The sequence below is a fragment of the Mercurialis annua genome, linkage group LG7, assembly GCF_937616625.2.
Source record: "Mercurialis annua linkage group LG7, ddMerAnnu1.2, whole genome shotgun sequence".
NCBI classification, from domain to species: Eukaryota; Viridiplantae; Streptophyta; class Magnoliopsida; order Malpighiales; family Euphorbiaceae; genus Mercurialis; species Mercurialis annua.
The window spans coordinates 18,424,853-18,438,160 of record NC_065576.1 but is presented as its reverse complement, the minus strand read 5'-3'; the positions used below and the strand labels follow the sequence as shown (position 1 = coordinate 18,438,160).

Here is a 13,308-nt window from a genome sequence, read left to right as displayed (position 1 = left end):
TTCAATTTCAGTTTTCCTTTGAAACGTCTTTCGGTTTTCTGATTCGTTCTTACTCGTTTCTTAATCGAAATCAGAACCGTTTGATTCTAGACGTTCTAGACTCACGTACCTACGTTTCCCTATCTCGGTTTTGCAAAACGGTACGTAATCAATCCCGTTTCAATCGCCGCAAGTTTATCGTTTTGGTTGTGTTATTCACTGTTCTTGATTTACATGTTTTTTGCCGATCACTTCTTCCTTTTGATTTTACATGATTTCGATTTTAAGGTTTTGGTAGTTAATCCTTGCTTAAACTTGACACGATTTGGACCTCGGATTAAACAATTCTATTGCCGTTGTGATACACCGAAGTTTCCGTAATGTTCTTGGTTCTTGTTTGTTTTTAGCATAGGAATTAATACGGTTTATGAGTTATTGTTAGATTATGATTAATGATATGGATTAATTTGTAGTCTTGAGTTTTTGATTAAGTTTTTAGAGTTGAATTCTTGATTTTTAAAGCTTGGCATTAGCTTAATAATGGAGGTTGTTTGAAAGGGTTATGTATGGCGGGTTTCTTTTGTTTGAAAGGGAGAAGATGGTGAAAAGGCTTATTTGATCACTCAATTGTTTTGCCTAAATCAAATGAATCCCTTAAGTTAATTTCTTTTGGTTTCTATAATAACTTGATTTTAATTAGAAAATTTATATACGTAATTGTTATAACTTAGATTAATATAATTACTCGGGTAATTATAGGTAATTTTAGTTGAAATGTCTATTTTGGCTAATTGGCGATTTAGTCCCTAAAAGTTTCTAAAGCTATTCTTTTTAGCAAAGTTATAACTCTTGACTTCTAATTTGATTTTCAAATTAATAAATTAAGAATGGGAAATTTATTTGATTTTATATTTGACTAAAGTACCTTTTAGTCCTTAGTTGGCTAAAAGAAAAGTTTAGTCCCTATTTGGCTAAAGTACAGTTTAGTCCCTAAACTTTTATAGACTTAAAATAATTAAGTTTTGATTGTAACTTGGGTTACTTGAATTATAAGATATTAAATTTTATTTTAATATAGATAATTATTTATCAAGTATCTAAATTATCGGGTTTATAAATTTAATAAAGTTTTGATTTGGGTTAGACTGTGGTCGCCCAACAAGTGGGAAGAAGCTTGGTAGTTTTTAATAACTCGGCTGACTCACTAATATGGATTTTAACTCGGATTTATTTAATTATTTTGTGTACCATTTTAAATATGTTTATATGATTTGTATTTTATAACTTGGGTTATATTTGGAATGCATTTAATATAAGTGTTTATTAAATGTGACTTGGTTTTGCGTTGTGCTAGTCCTACGTGGTGTCTAGTACTCTTTAGAGTTAGGGTCTGATTTTAATTATGATTTTAATATTTTATTTAGACTCGTCGACTGTTCGTACTTCAGAGGCGAACCAGAGTTAGATTGCTTGTCAGGATCACGTGGATTTAGCAAGCAGTGAGTTTATATCTCTATTTACCTTTTTATTAAGCAAATGTTATATTTTTGTATATGTATATGTATAAACAGCTTTCAAACTGTTTTTCGGCATTGTGGATTTGATTTGGAACGTGCTACTCGATGGGCATCATCGAGACTGCGTGCGCACCGGTAATGATTATGGTATTGAGGTAGGTTCGAGATACGTCTCACCTTAGTGAGGGCACCGGTGGAAGATACGTCTCATGGGCTCACTGTTTATTAAGTGATAGTCGGGGATCGGTTATTGAGATACGTCTCACCGACACGACAATGGATTTAGAATTGTGGTTTAGGGTTTCATTGATAATCCATAATGAAAATGTTTTATTAAACGTTTTAAAGGTTTTTAACTTAATAAATGTAAATGGTTATATAAACTCTACTCAGTAAATCTGACCCCGTTATTTTTCCAAATTTTCCAGGTTTATGATTTGAGCGTTGGTCGATCTCCGTTTCTTCATTCTCGGAGGTTTTTATTTTATTTTCAGAATAAAAGAGTCGAACTGTTTTAAACTCTTAGACCGCAGTAGTAGTATCAATTATTCTTGTCTTAGTCTTTTATTTATATTTTAGACTATTGTTTGTTGGATTGGTCCAACTATTATTTTATCAGCTTTGGCATGACTACAGTGTTTATGGTATTTATATTATATTGCCATACTGTTGGAGATTTTTCTGAGATAAGCGTACTTTAAATATATATTGCTTTATGTACTGCTAGACTAGGCTGAAGTCTCGGTTACCCCGAGCATGTGGTTTGATGCAGGTACATTGTTTAAATGTTATAAATTGATTATCCGCAAGGCTAGCTACGGGTTTTGGTACAACCATACCCATACCCTAGCGCCGGTCGCGATTCATGAAAATGGGTCGTGACAAACTTGGTATCAGAGCTTTGGTTTCAAACCAAGGCCTTTTAAATGTTAAGTGTTTTTTATTTGGCATGTTAAGTGGTTAAATTGTCCTAGGAACTACTGCGGAATTAGGATTCGAGTCTTGTCTTCGAAACGTCATCTTTTGTTTTCAAAACTTTCTGCCTACTCTTATAGGAATGTCGTGAGTCAATCGTGTGAATTTATTTGCTTTATTGTTTACTATATTGTTATTTTCACTTGGGTGAATAAATTTTTATCATTGTTGATTTCTCGGGAAATCTTAATTGGTGCTTGTTTTGTTTCATGCTTGGGTATGAAATTTGTTGTGTTATTTAAAATTTTTCTTCTTCATTCTTAGGAATGAATACTCGTACTCGTGCTGCGGCTCAGCGAAATGCTGATGTTGATGATGCAATCTCCATGGAGGTGGATCAGAATGAACCAGAGGTTCATGCTGGTAGAGGACTAGCAGGCAGAGGCCCAGCTGGTCGGGGTCGAGCTGGTCGAGGTCGTGGTGGCCGAGGCCAAGCTGGCAGAGGTAGAGGCAGAGGCGTAGGACGCGGTGCTGCAGGGGGTGCTCAAGCACCAGGTGCGGCACAACCTGAGTTGGACGATTTCGACTTCAACACGTTTTTGGCTGGAGTTGCTGCGTTACAACTCAACCAGGTTCAGCTGCAAGTGAAACAGGTCGCTTTGCAGGATCAGTATGCGGTTTTGGGTCAGATTGCTCAGCAACAGCAACCACAGGTTGGTGGTGCAGTAGTTGGTGGTGTCGGAACCGCTGACAGGGATCTGGTATTGGCTTACATGAGGCTGAAGCCAACTGAGTTTGACGGTTCTGGAGACGCGCTGGATTTTCTCGAGGAGGTTGAGCAGAATGCTCGGCGACTTCAGGCTACTGAGCGTCAGACCGTCGTTCTAGTCAAGATATCCATGAAGGGTTCGGCTGGTGACTGGTTTCGTGGCTATGTTCATGCAGACATGGCTACCATCTCTTGGGCTCAGTTTGTGGCGAGATTCAAGGCTTTCTTCTTGCCGTTTTCAGTGACAGAGGGTCACAGAGACAAGTTGCTTTCACTTATTAGGGATGATAGGTCAGTATCCGAGTACACGACAGAGTTCGTGAGGTTGGGTCGGTCCGTGCGATTTTAGGGCGCGATTTTGTGAGTTTGCTGACCGAGACACGCAGAGATTTTACAGACGTAGTAGACAGTGCTCGGCATATGGAGAGCTCGTTATTGCAGTTTGGAGATATTTCTGGTCCTTCTCAGACCAAGAAGTCTTCTGGCCCTGGACAGTAGAGTGGTGGTGGTAGCTACCAATCGGCACCTTCTCAGTACAAGAACAAGAAGAGGTGTGTCAAGAAGAGTTATCAGCCGTACACCTACAGTTCAAGCAACAGCGGTAGCAGCCGCAGTTTTGGGCACGGTAACAGCGGAGGTGCTAGTTTCCCTTTCTGCCAGAACTACAGACGTCGACATCCAGGCGAGTTTCGTTTAGCACCAGGGGGTTGTTTTACTTGTGGCCAGCCGGGTCACTTCGCCAGAGAGTGTCAGGCATCTGGGCAGCAGATGTCGGCAGCTAGCGTTGCTCAGCCATCCTATCAGAGTCAGAGACCAGTGTTCTCTGCACCAGCAGGGTTTTCTCTACCTGCTGCTTCTTTTGGTGGCCAGCGGGGCTGAGGTTCTGGAGGGCGTGGTTTTGGAGGCCGTGGCAATGGCGGTAGAGGTTCTAGCAGCTATGGTACCGGACAGAGTTCACAGCAGCAGAGTCAGGGTCAAGCCAGAGTTTTCGCCTTGACTCCTCAGGATGCTCATGCATCTAACGCAGTGGTGGAAGGTACTCTTCAGATTTCTTTCGTAGATGCACTTGTTTTATTTGATGCGGGTGCAACCTATTCTTTTGTGTCTACATGTTTTGCTGCTAAGTTGGGTGTAACACCAACAAGTCTGAGTGAAACTTTATCTGTTTCTACTCCCTTGTCTGACTGTGTGGTGGTGGACGTTGTGTATCCATCGTGTTCCGTGGTTATCCATGGAAGAGACTTGCGTGCTGATTTAGTTGTTTTGGATGTTCTTTCATTTGACGTGATTTTGGGGATGGATTGGCTGGCACGCCATTATGCTTCGATCGACTGTCGAGGGAAGTCGGTTGAGTTTTGGATTCCAGGTGATCTACCCTTTTCTTTTCAAGGGGAAAAGGCGGAGACACCGAAGAATCTGATTTCTGCGATCAAGGCAAAGCGAATGATGAGTAAGGGTTGTCAAGCTTTCTTAGCTGTGGTTCGAGACATGGATGCTGAGGTGGGCAGTATGAACACTGTCCCTATAGTGAATGAGTTCACTGACGTTTTTCCAGAGGAGTTGCCTGGATTACCACCTAATCGGGATATCGAGTTCTGCATTGACGTTGTTCCTGGAACTGGTCCTATTTTGATACCGCCGTATCGGATGGCTCCTGCTAAGCTGAAGGAGTTGAAGGAGCAGTTACAAGAACTTTTGGACAGTGGCTTCATCAGACCGAGTACTTCTCCGTGGGGTGCTCCAGTTCTGTTTGTTAAGAAGAAAGATGGTTCCTTTCGGCTTTGTATCGACTACAGGCAGTTGAATAAGGCTACCATCAAGAACATATATCCCCTTCCTCGCATCGATGACTTATTTGATCAGTTGCAGGGTGCGAAGTGCTTTCCCAAGATTGACTTGAGATCCGGGTACCATCAACTTCGGATTCGGGACGTCGATGTGCCTAAGACTGCTTTCAGAACGCGTTATGGGCATTTTGAGTTTTTGGTCATGTCGTTTGGGTTGACTAACGCACCAGCAGCGTTTATGGACATGATGAATCGGGTTTTCAAGCCGTTTTTAGATCAGTTCGTCATTGTCTTCATTGACGACATTCTGATTTATTCTCGGAGTGAGGAAGAGCATGCTTATCACTTAAGGACTATACTACAGACCTTGCGAGAGCATCAGTTGTATGCTAAGTTCTCAAAGTGCGAGTTTTGGCTAGAACAGGTTACCTTCTTAGGACACGTGGTGTCGAAGGATGGGATCAAGGTTGATCCGAAAAAGATAGAGGCGGTTATGGATTGGCAGAGACCGAGGTCAGTTACCGAGATCAGGAGTTTTCTGGGGTTAGCTGGCTACTACTGTCGGTTCGTGCAGGATTTCTCTCAGATATCTGCACCTTTGACTAAACTGACACAGAAGGGTGTTAAGTTTGAGTGGACCGACAAGTGTGAGGCAAGTTTCGAGAAGCTCAAGGAGATTCTGACTACAGCTCCTGTTTTGGCGTTACCTTCTGGCATTGAGGGTTTTACTGTGTACTGCGATGCTTCTCGGATTGGCTTGGGTTGCGTGTTGATGCAACATGGACAGGTGATCGCCTATGCTTCTCGTCAGCTGAAGAAGCATGAGGTGAATTATCCTACACATGACTTGGAGTTAGCTGCTGTGGTTTTTGCTCTGAAGATCTGGAGGCACTACTTGTATGGTGCGACTTGCGATATCTTCACTGATCACAAGAGTCTGAAGTACATCTTTGATCAGCGAGAGTTGAATCTGAGACAGAGGAGGTGGCTAGAGTTGCTGAAAGACTACGACTGTACTATTCAGTACCATCCTGGTAAGGCTTATGTGGTAGCCGATGCGTTGAGTCGCAAGTCTTCGGGCAGTTTGGCCCATATTTCTGAGGTTGGACGTAGACCCATGGTTAGAGAGTGGCATGGTTTGATAGCTTCGGGCTACGGTTTTCAGGTTTCTCAGAATGGTAGTTTGTTGGCACAGCTACAGGTGCAGCCAATTTTGATTGATAGGATTAAAGCTTTACAAGCTCAGGATCCACAATTGAAACGAATAATGGATGAGATCCATCTGGATGGGAATTCCGAGTTTGTTTTTGTTGACGGAGTTCTCGGGTTTGGTTCTAGACTGTGCGTTCCGGATTTGGATGGTTTGAGAGATCAGATTTTGGAGGAAGCGCATAGATCAGCTTACAGTGTTCATCCGGGATCTACCAAGATGTACCATGACCTCAAGGGTACGTATTGGTGGAGCGGAATGAAGAAGGATGTTGCAGAGTACGTTTCCAAGTGTCTGACTTGCCAGCAGGTGAAGCTGGAACATCAGAGACCTTTTGGCTATCTGCAGCCATTACCTATTCCAGAGTGGAAGTGGGAGCGGATTGCCATGGACTTTGTTGTTAGTTTACCACGTACTCGACAGGGGTACGATTCCATCTGGGTGATAGTTGACCGTATGACCAAGTCAGCTCATTTCCTTCCGATCAAAGTTTCGTATCCTGCTTCTAAGTTGGCTCAGTTGTACATCGACGGGATTGTCAGTTTGCATGGTGTACCGGTTTCGATTGTTTCTGACAGAGGTTCTGTCTTCACTTCGAGGTTCTGGAAAGCGTTACAGGAGTCCTTGGGTTCTCGTTTGGATTTCGGTACAGCTTTTCATCCTCAGACTGACGGTCAGTCTGAGAGGACTATTCAGACATTGGAGGATATGCCCAGGATGTGCATTCTTGATTTTCAGGGTAGCTGGGATACTCATTTGCCGTTGATTGAGTTTTCCTACAACAACAGTTACCATGCGAGCATTGAGATGGCACCTTATGAGGCTCTGTACGGACGCAAGTGTCGATCTCCTATCTGCTGGGAAGAGGTCGGCGAGCGGAAGTTGTTTGGTGCTGAGATTATTCAGATTACCTCAGAGAAGGTACCGTTGATAAAACGGAGGTTGGAGACAGCTTTTAGTCAGCATAAGAGTTATGCTGATCCAAAGAGAAAAGACATTGAGTTTCTGGTGGGAGACTTTGTGTTTCTTCGGGTTTCGCCTATGAAAGGCGTGGTTCGTTTTGGTGTCAAGGGAAAGTTGGCACCGAGGTATGTTGGTCCTTATGATATTTCAGAGAGGATTAGAGCTGTGGCATATCGTCTGGTTCTGCCGCCAGACATGTCGTTAGTACATCCTATGTTTCATGTTTCTATGTTGAGAAAGTGTATTTCCGATCCTTCGCATGTGATTGTGCCTCAGAGTGTTGAGATTAACCAGGAGCTGTCCTATGAGGAACAGCCAGTTGAGATTGTTGATACCGCAGGTGCGTAAATTGCGGAACAAGGAGATTCCAATGGTCAAAGTTCTCTGGCGCAATCATTCTGTAGAGGAGTGTACTTGGGAGACCGAGTTGGATATGCGGAATCGCTATCCTTTTCTTTTCCCATTAGGTACGATATCTTGATTCTGTCACTTTAATGATTTCTACTTGTGTTACGTGTTGTTCTGGTGGTAATTGCTTATCGTGTTAAATTCGAGGACGAATTTTTATTTACTTGGGGAGAATGTAATATCCCGTAGAATTTTACATTTATTTTTTTCGATAATTTCCGACAATTTTCCGGTCGTTTCGAAGTAACATCGATGATAGCGGTTTGATTCGAGTTGGTTTGGATTGGGGTTGATTTTATTGGTTCAACCATTTATTTTTTTTAATTAAAAAAAAGAAAGAAAGAAAGTTTTGGATTCCTGTTCACATTAACCCTTTGGACCCTCTCGTCTGGCCCACTTCGAACTCATTTACGGCCTATTTCCACTCGTTATTTAAAGTCGTTTTATAAATGAAAAACCTAGATCACGCTGCAAACAAACCCTAGCCGTCTTTCCCTTTCAATTTCGCTGAGAAATCGCTAGCCGTAATCTCTCCTGAAGTTGACAGAAAATTCTGTGGTATGTTGTTTTCAATTTCAGTTTTCCATTGAAACGTCTTTCGGTTTTCTGATTCGTTCTTACTCGTTTCTTAATCGAAATCAGAACCGTTTGATTCCAGACGTTCTAGACTCACGTACCTACGTTTCCCTATCTCGGTTTTGCAAAACGGTACGTAATCAATCCTGTTTCAATCGCCGCAAGTTTATCGTTTTGGTTTTGTTATTCACTGTTCTTGATTTACATGTTTTCTGCCGATCACTTCTTCCTTTTAATTTTACATGATTTCGATTTTAAGGTTTTGGTAGTTAATCCTTGCTTAAACTTGACACGATTTGGACCTCGGATTAAACAATTCTATTGCCGTTGTGATACACCGAAGTTTCCGTAATGTTCTTGGTTCTTGTTTGTTTTTAGCATAGGAATTGATACGGTTTATGAGTTATTGTTAGATTATGATTAATGATATGGATTAATTTGTAGTCTTGAGTTTCTGATTAAGGTTTTAGAGTTGAATTCATGATTTTTAAAGCTTGGCAGTAGCTTAATAATGGAGGTTGTTTGAAAGGGTTATGTATGGCGGGTTTCTTTTGTTTGAAAGGGAGAAGATGGTGAAAAGGCTTTATTTGATCACTCAATTGTTTTGCCTAAATCAAATTAATCCCTTAAGTTAATTTCTTTTGGTTTGGACAATAACTTGATTTTAATTAGAAAATTTATATACGTAATTGTTATAACTTAGATTAATATAATTACTCGGGTAATTATAGGTAATTTTAGTTGAAATGTCTATTTTGGCTAATTGGCGATTTAGTCCCTAAAAGTTTCTAAAGCTATTCTTTTTAGCAAAGTTATAACTCTTGGACTTCTAATTTGATTTTCTAATTAATAAATTAAGAATGGGAAATTTATTTGATTTTATATTTGACTAAAGTACCTTTTAGTCCTTAGTTGGCTAAAGTACAGTTTAGTCCCTATTTGGCTAAAGTACAGTTTAGTCCCTAAACGTTTATAGACTTAAAATAATTAAGTTTTGGTTGTAACTTTGGTTACTTGAATTATAAGATATTAAATTCTATTTTAATCTAGATAATTATTTATCAAGTATCTAAATTATAAACTCGGGTTTATAAATTTAATAAAGTTTTGATTTGGGTTAGACTGTGGTCGCCCAACAAGTGGGAAGAAGCTTGGTAGTTTTTAATAACTCGGCTGACTCACTAATATGGATTTTAACTCGGATTTATTTAATTATTTTGTGTACCATTTTAAATATGTTTATATGATTTGTATTTTATAACTTGGGTTATATTTGGAATGCATTTAATATAAGTGTTTATTAAATGTGACTTGGTTTTGCGTTGTGCTAGTCCTACGTGGTGTCTAGTACTCTTTAGAGTTAGGGTCTGATTTTAATTATGATTTTAATATTTTATTTAGACCCGTCGACTGTTCGTACTTCAGAGGCGAACCAGAGTTAGATTGCTTGTCAGGATCACGTGGATTTAGCAAGCAGTGAGTTTATATCTCTATTTACCTCTTTATTAAGAAAATGTTATATTTTTGTATATGTATATGTATAAACAGCTTTCGAACTGTTTTTCGGCATTGTGGATTTGATTTGGAACGTGCTACTCGATGGGCATCATCGAGACTGCGTGCGCACCGGCAATGATTATGGTATTGAGGTAGGTTCGAGATACGTCTCACCTTAGTGAGGGCACCGGTGGAAGATACGTCTCCTGGGCTCACTATTTATTAAGTGATAGTCGGGGATCGGTTATTGAGATACGTCTCACCGACACGACAATGGATTTAGAATTGTGGTTTAGGGTTTCATTGATAATCCATAATGAAAATGTTTTATTAAACGTTTTAAAGGTTTTAAACTTAATAAATGTAAATGGTTATATAAACTCTACTCAGTAAATCTGACCCCGTTGTTTTCCCAAATTTTCCAGGTTTATGATTTGAGCGTTGGTCGATCTGCGTTTCTTCATTCTCGGAGGTTTTTATTTTATTTTCAGAATAAAAGAGTCGAACTGTTTTAAACTCTTAGACCGCAGTAGTAGTATCAGTTATTCTTGTCTTAGTCTTTTATTTATATTTTAGACTATTGTTTGTTGGATTGGTCCAACTATTATTTTATCAGCTTTGACATGACTACAGTGTTTATGGTATTTATATTATATTGCCATACTGTTGGAGATTTTTCTGAGATAAGCGTACTTTAAATATATATTGCTTTATGTACTGCTAGACTAGGCTGAAGTCTCGTTTGCCCCGAGCATGTGGTTTGATGCAGGTACATTGATTAAATGTTATAAATTGATTATCCGCAAAGCTAGCTACGGGTTTTGGTACAACCATACCCATACCCTAGCGCCGGTCGCGATTCATGAAAATGGGTCGTGATAAAAATCCTAACGTTTCACCTTTTTAGCCATCTTAGCCAAAAGTTTAAAACGTTGCGAAAACAAATCCAAACGACTAAAACGTTACGAAACATATCCAAATGTTTCCCCTTTTTAGGGATTTAAGCCAAACGTTTCAAACGTTACGAAATAAATCCAAACTTTTAACCTTTTTAACAATTTAAGCCAAACGTTTAAAACGTTACGAAACTAATCCAAACATTTAAAACGTTTCAAAACAAATCCTAACATTTCACCTTTTCAGCGATTTAATCCACACGTTTAAAATATTACGAAATAAATCCAATCGTTTAAAACGTTACGAACAAATCCAAATGTTTCCCCTTTTCAGCGATTTAAGCCAAACGTTTAAAACGTTATGAAACAAATCCAAACTTTCCACCTCTTTAGCTATTTAAGCCAAACTTTTAAAACGTTTCGAAACTAATCCGAACGTTTAGAATGTTACGAAACAAATCCTAACGTTTCACCTTTTTAGCTATTTAAGCCAAACATTTAAAATGTTACGAAAAAAAATTCTAACTTTTCATCTTTTTAGTGATTTAAGCAAAACGTTTTAAACGTTACGAAACAAATCCAAACGTTTTACCTTTTTAACGATTTAAGTCAATCCTTTAATATGTTACGAAACTAATCCAAACGTTTAACATGTTACGAAACAAATCATAACGTTTAACCGTTTTAGCAATGTAAGCCAAACGTTTAAAATGTTACGTAACAAATCCAAACGTTTAAAACGCTACGAAACAAATCTTAACGTTTAAAACGTTATGATACAAATCCTAAGGTTTCACCTTTTTAGAGATTTAAGCCAAACGTTTAAAACGTCACGAAACAAATCCAAACGTTTAAAACGTTACGAAACTAATCTTAAAGTTTCACCTTTTTAGCTATTTAAGCCAAATGATCAAAGCCTTACGAAACAAATCCAAACTTTGAAAATGTTAGGAAACAAATCATAACGTTTCACCTTTTTAGCAATTTAAGCAAAACATTTAAAACGTTACGAAACAAATCCTAACGTTTCACTTTTTTAGCAATTTAAGCCAAACGTTTAAAACGTTACCTAACAAATCTAAACATTTAAAACCTTACGAAACAAATCCTAACGTTTCAAACGTTAGTTAAGAAATCCAAATGTTTAAAACGTTACGAAAGAACTCCAAATGTTTAAAATATTACGAAACAAATCCAAACGTTTCACCTTTTTAGCGATTTAAGGCAAATGTTTAAAACGTTAAGAAACAAATCGCAACGTTTCACCATATTAGCGATTCAAGGCAAACGTTTAAAATGTTACGAAACAAATCCTCTCATTTCAACTTTTTCGCGATACAAGCCAAACATTTAAAACGTTACGAAACAAATCCAAAATTTATAAAAGTTTACGAAACAAATCCTAACGTTTCACCTTATTAGCAATTTAAGCCAAACGTTTAAAACGTTACGGAAAAAATCCTAACGTTTTACCTTTTTAGAGATTTAAGCCAAACGTTTAAAACGTTACGAAACAAATCCTAATGTTTCACCTTTGTAGCGATTTAAGCAAAACGATTAAAATGTAATGAAACAAATCCAAAAATTTAAAACGTTACAAAAAAACCCTAACGTTTCACCTTTTTAGCCATCTAAGCCAAAAGTTTAAAACGTTGCGAAAACAAATCCAAATGTTTAGAACCTTACGAAACAAATCCAAACGACTAAAACGTTACGAAACATATCCAACTGTTTTCCCTTTTTAGGGATTTAAGCCAAACGTTTCAAACGTTACGAAATAAATCCAAACTTTTAACCTTTTTAACAATTTAAGCCAAACGTTTAAAACGTTACGAAACTAATCCAAACGTTTAAAACGTTACAAAACAAATCCTAACATTTCACCTTTTCAGCGATTTAATCCACACGTTTAAAATGTTACGAAACAAATCCAAACGTTTAAAATGTTACGAACAAATCCAAATGTTTCCCCTTTTCGGCGATTTAAGCCAAATGTTTAAAAAGTTATGAAACAAATCCAAACTTTCCACCTCTTTAGCTATTTAAGCCAAACTTTTAAAACATTTCGAAATTAATCCGAACGTTTAGAATGTTACGAAACAAATCCTAATGTTTCACCTTTTTAGCTATTTAAGCCAAACATTTAAAACGTTACGAAAAAAATCCTAAATTTTCATCTTTTTAGTGATTTAAGCAAAACGTTTTAAACGTTACGAAACAAATCCAAACGATTTAAGACTAACCTTTAATATGTTACGAAACTAATCCAAACGTTTAACATGTTATGAAACAAATCATAACTTTTAACCTTTTTAGCGATGTAAGCCAAACGTGTAAAATGTTACGTAACAAATCCAAACGTTTAAAACGCTACGAAACAAATCTTAACGTTTAAAACGTTATGATACAAATCCTAAGATTTCACCTTTTTAGAGATTTAAGCCAAACGTTTAAAACGTCACGAAACAAATCCAAACGTTTAAAACGTTACGAAACTAATCTTAAAGTTTCACCTTTTTAGCTAATTAAGCCAAATGATCAAAGCCTTACGCAACAAATCCAAACTTTGAAAATGTTACGAAACAAATCATAACGTTTCACCTTTTTAGCAATTTAAGCCAAACGTTTAAAACGTTACGAAACAAATCCTAACGTTTCACTTTTTAGCGATTTAAGCCAAACGTTTATAACGTTACCTAACAAATCCAAACATTTAAAACCTTACGAAACAAATTCGAACGTTTCAAACGTTAGTTAAGAAATCCAAATGTTTAAAACGTTACGAAAGAAC

The 13,308-nt window shown here is 38.1% G+C and overlaps 2 long non-coding RNA genes across 2 annotated transcripts; both read left to right on the top strand.

Annotated features, from left to right (window-relative positions):
- The first annotated feature begins 78 nt into the window (after positions 1 to 78).
- Positions 79 to 2,029, top strand: LOC130014776 (uncharacterized). The gene is made up of 3 exons (XR_008789450.1): positions 79 to 140; positions 1,404 to 1,478; positions 1,925 to 2,029. It is a non-coding gene; the product is annotated as an uncharacterized LOC130014776 (long non-coding RNA).
- Positions 2,030 to 8,192: 6,163 nt separating this feature from the next.
- LOC126656839 (uncharacterized) lies at positions 8,193 to 10,169 on the top strand. Its single transcript, XR_007633286.2, has 3 exons — positions 8,193 to 8,256; positions 9,526 to 9,600; positions 10,047 to 10,169. It is a non-coding gene; the product is annotated as an uncharacterized LOC126656839 (long non-coding RNA).
- The last annotated feature ends 3,139 nt before the right edge of the window (positions 10,170 to 13,308 follow it).